Raw genomic sequence first — 10,958 nt, forward strand, 5'->3', positions numbered from 1 at the left:
GTGAGTATGTATTAACCTTCTGATACCTGCAGGTTGTTTTGGTAACTGCAGGTTTTGGTTTTGGGATTATGCTGCTGGGGGTACAAAATAATTCCCTTCTCATGCTATCAATAAACACCAAGTACAGCTTTTAAAAAGTCCATGACAAATAGCTTCTGTAGTCCTGTGGTATGCTGAAACAAACTGTCTTTTTAAACTGAAAAGTTTTTTAGATGATGCCATGCACGTAATAAGGGGAAAGAGATTTCCAGTGTTCTGATGGTGATCACTGAAGATTCCAAACCAGTAGAAATAAACAGCAGTTCCACAGGAAAAGATCACAGGAGAGGATGAGAGAACTTGCCAAATCTAGACCTTTGTAGCAGTTTCGCAACCTTCATCTGCTTTCTCTCTCATGTATACAGTTCCTTTCACGGAGCCACAGTGTACAATATTATAGGTTCAACACATACTTCTTATCATTCTGTTCTCAGTGATTTCCATAATATTGTGTTATCTATGCACCCAAACTTATCTTAACTACAGCTGCTTGAAGACTGGCAGTGAGGGGGAGCTCATCACCCAGGCAGCTGATTCTACTGCTGAACTACTCTTAGAATATATCATCTCTCTCTCTCTTTTTTGTTTTGCACTGCTAATTTTTGTCATCCTGGTTCTATTGCACCATTTATTGAATGTTTCATGTTAACATGATTGCATTGTTTTATATGGTGTAATCCTCTCCTCTTCTGAACTGTATTATTTAATTTAAATAATACAGTTCAGAAGGGGCACAATGTAATGTACATCCATTAAAATAACAGTAATGTTCAATATTCTTCTCACATTGCAAACATGCTTTTTTAATGATAATTTCTGAGCCACTTCCCTATGTGTGTTTTTATCAAGTGTGGATATAGGAAAAAGTAATATCTGAAGCAGCCCTTAATTCAAATAACTTATCTGCTGTTGAGTAAGAAATGGGAGTAGCATTGCCTTATGGAACAGAAGTCCAGATCATTTGCTTGGATATAAAGTTCTTTGTTTTGATTCCTCACCCACTTTCAGGTGCTTACACACTATTGCATCAGTTCTTTCAGCTGTCAGCTCTCTTTTGATGAAGGAAGTAAACAGCAGTTATGCTCTCAGTTTAGCTTTGGTTTGCATGTAGTTTCAGCTTCTATTTTGGTGAGAATTTTCCCAATGTTGCTTTGTTAGCAAATTGTACCAATAATACTTTGTGGGAATTGAAGTCAGGGGGCTTAGAAGGGTGTACCTCTGCTTAGGACTGCATTGTAGGCTCTTTTTCCTGGATAGTTATAGCCTGTTTAAGCTCCCTGGTATAAATGGAATTTTCTGTATTCACTACACTATATTCATATTACTTTGGTTTAGTCTCTTCTGCCATCCTTCTGCTCAGATAAAGGGAAATCATCTTGGAAATCTCCAAAGTAGGGCTGCAATTGGGGTATGCAAAAAAAAAAATGGGTTTTTTAAGTTTGGGCATATTGAACCTGAAAAATAATTTCCAATATTCCCGAATTGTAATATTGGTATATGTCACAAGCAGGAGACTAGGGAGTGCCTTGCCTTCTACTGGCTGCCAATACTCTGGTATGGGTCAATCTGGGAGGGCCCAGAGCACCTAGCCAATCCCTGTTTTTTCCTTCTCAACAAATACCTCTATCTGTGACCAAAGAGATGTGAGGACCCAGGCAGTATAACAGCAATATTTTTATTGTAAGTGCTCAGGAATAAACAAATAAGTTTTAATTATTAATGCAACAGTAAAAAGTAGAAACAGTAAAGGTGATGCAAAGAAAATAACAGCCTTCATGTAACTAAACATTCCCTTCCTCTAAAGCCAACAGACTCACCACACCTTGGGTTAACCATTAGGGAACCCTGCTGCAGCCTCCCCAGAGAGATACAACCCTCCTGACTTAAGCCTCTCCTGAGAGAACACATTTCCCTTGCTAGCTGGGCCATTTATGCTTTCCTTCCAGATCCCACCCTCTGATCCTCACTCGGCAAGTTTTCTTCCCTAAACTTCTGCCCATCCAATCAGAGGGACAGAAGGGTTCCAAAAAGATGAAGAGATTGGATTTATACCCTGCTCTTCACTACCAGAAGGAGTCTCTTAGAGTGGTTTATAATCTCCTTTCCCTTTTCCTACCCACAACAGACAGCTTGTGAGGTAGGTAGGGCTGAGAGAGCTCTTTCAAGAAACTGCTCTTGAGCAGAACAGCTTTGAGAGAACTTGTGGCTGACCCAAGGTCACATCAGTAGGTGCATGTAGAGGAGTGGGGAATCAAATCCAGTTCTCCCAGATAAGAGTCCACGCACTTAACCTGTACACCAAACTGGCTTTATAAGCCAGATACTAACAGGATGCAAACCTAAGTGAAAGATATCACTTTTATTGCTTTTGTATCCAGAACACGTTAGGCACCAAAAATGCCTCTGCGGTTTTTTTGTCCTCATGTTGTCAGTTATCCTGTGGTAACGCCATCTAGTAACTTATTTAAATAGTGGATTTGTCTAAAGCAGGGATGTCAAACACCCAGCCCGCAGGCCACATCCAGCCCACCCTAGTCTTTGATCAGGCCCGAGGGGCTCTTTTCTCTCCCTCTTCTCCCCCTTTGAAGCTTCCAGGCTCTTTGAGTCTCTTTCAGTTTCAGGCTGAGTCTCTCCGTTTCAGCCTGGGAGCTTCAAAGGCTCTTTGAAGCACCCTTTGAAGCTTGCAGGCTGAGTCCCTCTTCCCGCTTTTCTTTGCTGGCTGCTGCAAAGAAAACATGGGGTGGATTTGAAGATCCATTCCACATTTTCCTTGCAGCTGAAGTGGAGATGGTTACATTTTCAGCTTTCCTATAGCTAGCTGAAAGGCATGCATCCTAGAGATGTGTCTTTGCAAACAAGGGTAGATGCCTTCAGCCAGTTTATCTCTCCTGACTGGACCTAATCTAGTGAGTACTCTAGTGTGGGAACCCACAGCCAAAGGAGGATATTATATTGGAAAGGCTTTGCCAGTGTGAGTAGATTGGGGGGCGGGGAGAGAAGCTTACAATGCCATTTCATTGTTTCCACAGTCAGAGCCTTGTGCTTTTTCTTGATGTTTTATTTTAAAAATTGCTTTTGCAAATTCCACTAGTTCCCCACCTTTCCAACTTAAACTATTGGAAGAGTTTTAAGCATGTTTGTATTTTAAGTCTAAAAAAATATCATTAATTGGGTTTGTCTGTGTCCATTATAAAGTTTATATCTCCACTACCTGGCATTATATTTTATGACACTCATGGCCCGGCCCCACAAAGTCCCATTTATGTCAGATCTGGCCCTCCTAACAAATGAGTTTGACACCCCCGGTCTAAAGGTTCTAAGCAGTTGTAATAACAAGTATGAAAAAGGAGTGTGATATAGTCAGTTCCTTAGTGTTGCCTCTATGCAGGCCCAGTGCTGAGGGTTCTGCCACCCCAGGCATAGCCCCACCCCCTGCCCCTGACTTTCAGTAGGAGGGGGGAAAGAGGGCAGTGGGCTGCTCAGAGCTTGGCTCCGAGTGCACCCACTGCCACACCACCCCCTGACCTCACCCAGGCTTCCTGGTGCCCAGGAAGCCTGGATGAGGTCAGGGCAGCAGCGGGCATGCTCAGAGCTGGGCTCTGAGTGCGCTTGCTGCCAGGCCACCCCCGACCTCACCCAGGCTTTTTGGGCTCCAGGAAGCCTGGGCGAGGTCAGGCCAGCAGCAGGCACACTCAGAGCTGGGCTCTGAGCATTCTTGCTGCCATGCCACCCCCAACCTGGCTCAGGCTTCCCGAGTTTCGGGAAGACTGGGTGGGGTCAGGGCAGCAGCGGGTGTGCTCAGAGCCGGGCTCCAAGCACACTCACTGTTGAGGCACTCCGCTGACCCTGCTCAGCCTTCCCAGGGCCCAGAAAGACTGGGTGGGGTTAGGGGCCGGCCGCCTTCATGTTCCCTGGGTCTGACCTGGGGAATGTGAAAGCGGCCAGGTGGCACCTGCACTGCACAGGCACCACCCACTTTCACATTCCTTGGGTCTGTAACAGATTGAGGATAGGCTGCAACACACTGCATATACCCTCCACATACATGCATGTGTATCTTATATTCTAATAGCAATGTCAGGATATCGTTGAATACTTAAGTCCACTGACTGGATCTATGAACCAGCAAGACAGATCTTTCTACAAACCTGAAAAGGGCCTGAGATTTGTAGAAAAAGATGTGCAGGAAATGCAGGCCTGGTTAGTACTCCAATACAGGCTTCCCTGGTATTTGCCATTTACATTGTGAAAATTGGCAGGCCTTTGCCGTTTACATTGCCATTACATTACATTAATCAATAGATTACATTTGCCATTTACATTGTGAAAACTAGCAGATTCTATGGTAGTAGAGTCCACTACCTTTGCTTACTTTCACTACAATCCTAATAACATTTTCCTAGGAGTAAGCATCACTGAATAGATCACGTGCTTAATATAGCACTGAGTTGCAAGAGGTGAAGCTGATGCTAATTGCTAAGTGGGTAGTGATAAGGTAAAGACAGGATATAGAGAAGGTAAACATATTTAAAGATCTTTTATTTTCACTGAGCAATATGCATACCATAAGAAATGGATAATACTATTTAAAAAAATTCTCTTCACTCTGGGGAATCTAGAGAATTCCTAAATATGGCTTAGGAATTTATCAGTAATAGCATTTGAGAATTACGCTAGTGATCACATATGACAACCAACTTTGGTTACTGGGCTTAAATGAGACAATCGGTTTATCAATTAGTATTTCTTAGGGCACTGTCCACAAGCCAATTTCCTCATAATAGGCTTTGAAGTCACTGATATTCCAGAATATGCACTTGCAGACTGTAGTCATATTGCACTGTGGTGTATTTAGACAGCTAACCAAACATCTGTTTTCTATTAAGTGGCACAGTCGTTACTGTGAAGGACTCAAAATAGTACATTGCTGGAATAACATGCTAAATATCTCTAAACAGATGCTGAGACTATTTCCATTAACCCAGGAGTTTGCTGTAGAATCTGCTTTTGTATTAAGAATAACACTATTTGGTTTGATGTTAAAGGAATAATTGTTTAAACTAGGTGTGAAGTAGGATATTCAGTACAATTACGGTTGCCAGGTCCAACTCAGGAAATACCTGGGGACTTTGGGGGTGGACCCAGGAAACTTTCTCATTCCCTAAAAACATAAATAAAAATACAGCAGCGCAATTCCTCTGAACACAATCTTCATTTCCTCATCCTCTTTTTTAAAGGTTTCCCCAGCAGCTGCACTTCCACTAAATAGGAAGTGAAATTTGTCATACCCCCACAAGTCTCTTGCCATGGCTTAATTAAGACACACACACACACACACATACAAAGCTGCCAAAATAAGCACACACTTTTATGATCTCACTGGGCAATTTATTTATGGGAGTTGTTGAATGTAATAGTCTGCTGTATTTCAACCAACTTCAACCAACACAGGAAAACGAAAGTAAAGAACAAAGCAGTCTAGGGGGGTGGTGGAGTCTTCCTCCATCCCATAATCAGGTTCTAGTTAACTCTTTACTATCTATTTTACTATGCAAACAACTTCTGAAATGAATGCAAAACAAATGGAGGGAGTGTGCTCTCTTATTTTCTCACAGTTTCACACACTTACCAAGAAGAGCCATACGGCTCTGCCTGCTCACCCTGCCCCCATCCAGCTTGCCTCCTACTGAGATTTAAAGGTGCACACACCTTCCAAAACAGAAGCAGTTTCCAAGCATCTTCTAAGCCTGCTGAGATTTAAATGCACATGGTGGCTGTTGCGGCAGGGCTTCCCCCCACCAGCCAGCTGACTGGCGGCAGGGAGGAGAAAACTGGGGAATGCCCCACCAGAACCTGGGGACTGGCAAGCCTAAGTACAATTCATTTACTGATCCACAAGCTACAGGTCATGACATAAAATAATTTAAGGAAAAGTTAAGATGAAGTGGCATAATCAAGGGGAACTGGGAATGGTTACTTCAGAAGCTTTTATTAAATAATGGAGGATTTCAGCTAAGACTTTTAAATTATCAAGTAAATGGAAAAAGTCAAATTTATGGCTTAATAAAATGTTCTTTTTCCAGATGTGTTGTTCACTAAGGCAAGTAATCATTCTAATATATAGGTTTTGTTATAGGTTTGGTACTGGGTAGAAGGAACCTGGCAACTGGGACTTATGAGGAGAAAGAAAAAGGCCTAGGCTTCGCGGCTGGTGTTGTACAGGAAGCGATGTCATTATGCCAGTGACATCCAGGCAACGATCTGGTATTTGGGCAAAAACTCTATGGTAAAACCAACTTCTACCATAGAGGTTTTGCCCAAACCCCAAGGTTACCTGGATGTTGCTGGTGTGATGACATTACTTCCTGTGTGATGCTGACCACAAGGCCTAGGTCTTTTCCTTTCTTCTGGTAAGTTCCCCCAGCGGATCAGCAGGTGGAGTAGGCCCTGGTGATGGGGGATCCCTGCCTCCACTGTGGGATGTGCCAACTGGGTCATGTTTAGTGCCACTTCATCTTTCTCACCACTAATCAATTAGGCAGCATTACTAACAACTCTTCATGTAGATGTATTCTCACTGATTATTCTTCATGGGCAATTTAAAGATAAAAAGTAGGAGGCCTTGCACAGTACTTAAGCTTGGTAAAAGAAGACCATTTAGAAATCTCATATTTTAAAAAGTCATGTAAGAAATATCTAACCCTGGGTTTATAGAAAATATTCCTTGCTTCCTTCTGTCTTGCTGTTCCTCTATATGAAGGTTAACATCTATTGTGATGACCCATCCCTTTCTTCCTAGTTCACAGAAACAGGCATCTTTAAAGCCCTTCCTGTGCATACCACTCAGATATGTTAATCTATTTCATTACAAAACATTTCCCTTGGGAAACAGGCTACTTATTATCTCTGCTGATGCTTGAATGAACTTGGCCAAATGACTTGTGACATAACTTTGCCATGACATTTTTAAAATGAAAAGCAGATTCAGGAGCTTGAAATTTTGAGTACAAGAATGGCAAAATGGGAGGAGGTATTTACACTCTTAAGCAGAGTTGAGCCTTTCTAAGCCCACTCACCTCACTGTCAGTCTGTTTTCTACTTGCATGTGATGAAGAGAACTTTGAAACTTAGAAGCTTATACCCTGAAAATCTTGAGGGTCTCTAAGGTGCTATTGGGCTTGACATCTGGCTCTTTAAAAAAGAAGAGATCTTCAGATTCTTTACTGTTATATCTGGGTTGAACCTTACACACTATCAGGGCTTTTTTTGTAGCAGAAACTCCTTTGCATATTAGGCCACACACCCCTGATGTAGCCAATCCTCTTGAAGCTTACAGTAGGCCCTGCACTAAGAGCCCTGTAAGCTCTTGGAGGATTGGCTATATCAGGGAGATGTGGCTAATATGCAAAGGAGTTCCTGCTACAAAAAAAAGCCTGCACACCATGTTACACCATCTCTGTTCTGCTACCACCATATCTAATTCTGGACTTAATTCAGATAACAAAAACTTCTCAGTGAAGTCAACGTTAAAGGAAGGAAGCAGGAGACAGTTCTCTGTATCTGGGGGAATCCAGGTATTCAAAGAAATTAGGCCTCCTTAACTTCCAAATTCAGCCCCCCCCCCCCCCCCCCAATGTCATGTGGCTACACACACTTCTGGTTTACATCACAGATTGACAAATTTACAATGGCAAACAAAGCAATGCCCTAATTTCCTTAGTACCAGGCTGGATATGAAAGTTTAAGGCTACAGTTATCCTGATTTTTGGTGTCCACAATCTCAGGTGTTTGTAAGAATTTCAGTGCCATTTTTTGGTTCCTGAAGCAAATTAACAGGATGCAGAGGGTGATAGATTTTTGTTTGGGTTCACCCAACCTTCTGTCATCTATTGATAACTTTTACATTGATTCGCACATGGAAAGTGACCACTTGCCCCTAATTCTATCTTTAAAATTGGATCTGGAGTAGGGTTGCCAAGTCCAACTCAGCAAATATCTGGGGACTTTGAGGGTGGAGCCAGGAGACTTTGGGGGTGGAGCCAGGAGCAGGATATGACATCACCTTTGTGATTTCATATCCTGTGATGTCACTTCCAGGTCAAAGATCAAGTGATGTCACTTCTACGCTCCACTTCTTTCGATGGTGTCACTTTCAGCACACTGCACCCAAATACCTTCCCTTCCTGTGATGTCACTTCCTCCTCTTTATCTCTTTACATTGCTTTCTGCTACTCAAACATTTGTTGAGTAGCAGATCTCCAGCCACCACCTGGAGGTTGGCAATCTTAATTTATATCCTACCTTCCATGGGAACCCAAAGCTGCTTCCATCAGAGGTTGAGAGTATTCCAATGTTACCCAGCAAGTTTCCTTGGCAGAGTGGGGATTCAAATCCAGGTCTCCCAGACCCTAGTCTAGCACTCTAGGTTAGACTTAACCCTTTTAAGCTTAGGATCCCCAGGTAGTTCCCTTCTTTGGTTTCCAAATAGTTAGCAAAACTGATTTACTGTGTCTCTCCCCACTCACCCCTCTACAAATGCGATGCTGAGGAGGACAGACCCAGCCTCTCTTCCCTACCTGCAGCAAACTCTCAGTCTCTTTCTCTCACGCAAACACACACACACACAGGAAGAGGGAGACGTTTGTTGATGGTAAAGTGCTGCTGGGTCAAACATGATACTGAGGAAAGGGGGCAGGGAAGCAGGCACTGTCTTCACCCCCAACACACAGAAAAACTCAAGGAGGGGGGGGGGAAGCCTCCTTGATCTTAAAGGTGCAGTGCTGCTGGGGAAAACAATCCCGAGGAGAGTGAGAAAGGATGGCATTTATAGCTCCCTTTCACCTCCAGCACACACTCGCTCGCTCACTCACTCACAGATGAAGAGAGAAAAAAAACTTTGTTGATCTTAAAAGTGCTCCTGCTGGGTCAAATGCAATGGTGAGGAGGACAGACCCAGCCTCCCTTCCCCCACTTGCAACGTCGGTTGAGCGGACAGCTGCTTGCACTCGTCCCGTTCTGTGGCTCACTTTCCCCCCTGCCTCCACCCTCCCCTTCTCTCATTTTACCTCAGAGGCGGAACGGGCGACGCTGCTGAGCTGCCGCCTCTTGTCCGCTTCACACCGTAGCTGCTGCACCGAGATGGGCTCGGAGAAGGACTCAGACTCGCTGTTTCCCCCCTCTCCCCCCCCGCTTCTGGATTTTTGGAGAGCGGGGAAGGAGGCTGCAAATTCGGGGGTCCCCCGGCAGGGCGGAGGGGGTTGGGAAGCCTAATCTGGAGATTAATATGGTATCATCTTCCCAATCTGTGAAGGCCTCTGAGAATGTTAAAAAAAAAATCAAGTGGTCCCTGGCCCTAGAAAGGGAGTTTTCTTCCCTCTTTGGCTCTGTAGCACTGTGTAGATTAAGGGATTCAATCACAAATTCCAATTCAGATGATACAATCCTTTCAGGATTCTCATTATTAATTGATTACTGTAGTGCTAAAGCTAAACCTGTGATCTTGCCTAGGTCCAGTTTCTCTAGCTGGTTTGATACAGATTGTTTAGCTTGGAAACAAGAACTGAGAGCACAATTTAAAGAGGCCTGCCACTCCAAAGACCCAACAAAAATTAAGGCCTATATTGCTTGTAAAACAGCCTACCTGGAGCTTATTACATCCAAAAAGAAAGTTTTCTTTCAGAATAAATGGGACCAATTTTACCACTCGATAAAATCTAATGATAATAAGGCTTTCTGGAGAATCATTTCGAGTAATCTAAAAAATAATTCAGTTACTGACCCAAATATTTCTGCGCAAACATGGGTTGATTACTTCTCTAACATTTTTGCTACTCCATGTGTATTCCCTCCTATCTTAGCAAACCCCACCATTACTGATATGCCGGTCTGGCCTCTAGTAACTCTAGAGGAAATCAGTGATTTATTGAAGGATTTAAAAGCGGGTAAAGCACCAGGCCCTGATGGCCTTCCCACTGAGGTATTCACAAAGTTTGCCGATTGCTCCTTGCAAAATTGTTCTCTTTCACTTATCTGCATGGCTCCATCCCAGACTGTTGGCTTGATTCTATAATTATCCCAATTTACAAAAAGGGGGGGGGGGTTGGAGTTACCAGAAAATTTCCACCCCATTAGTTTATTATCTGTAGTGAGCAAATTGTATGCCAAACATTTAGAACTCCGATTAACTGACTGGATGCACCTAGGCAACATCATAGGTCCTGAACAAATTGGCTTCTCCAAAGGCAAATCTGCTATGGACCATTGCTGTACTCTGGCCTTGCTTGCTGAAAAATATATGCATACCGGAACAAAAAAATTATATGCTGCCTTCATCAATTTGAAGGGCGCGTTTGATTCAATAGATAGAGCCCAACTATGGATTAAGCTAGGTTACCTGGGAATGGACCCTCATTTGCTGCTTCTCTTGAGGAAACTTCATTCTAATACTTTTTGCCAAGTGAAATTTTCTTCTAGTGGTGACTTGACTAGCAAAATCCCAGTGTTAAAGGGGGTTAAACAAGGTTGCGTGCTGGCCCTGCATCTTTTTAATTCATTTTTAACTGACCTGGTACAATTTTTGAACCCTATTAATGGTCATCCGCCTAAACTAGCAGGCCAAGTGGTCCCCTTATTACTTTATGCCGATGATACTACCATCATCTCTTGCACAAGTGTGGGCCTGCAAAAGTATTTGAATGCCTTCTATGTCTACTGTAATTGTAATTCACTCTCTATCATTTATGCCAAATCTAAAGTAGTTGTCTTTTCAAATTGCTGGCGCCCACAGATATGGTTTATTGGCAACTCAGCAATTGAGCAAACAAAATTTTCTAAATACTTTGGGATCACTTTTAATCATACTTTAAGCTGGGTTTCACATCGTAACAACACCGTAAACTTGGCTAAATGTTCGGTTGCTC

This window comes from Heteronotia binoei, chromosome 1 (genome assembly GCF_032191835.1).
Source record: "Heteronotia binoei isolate CCM8104 ecotype False Entrance Well chromosome 1, APGP_CSIRO_Hbin_v1, whole genome shotgun sequence".
Classification (NCBI taxonomy): domain Eukaryota; kingdom Metazoa; phylum Chordata; class Lepidosauria; order Squamata; family Gekkonidae; genus Heteronotia; species Heteronotia binoei.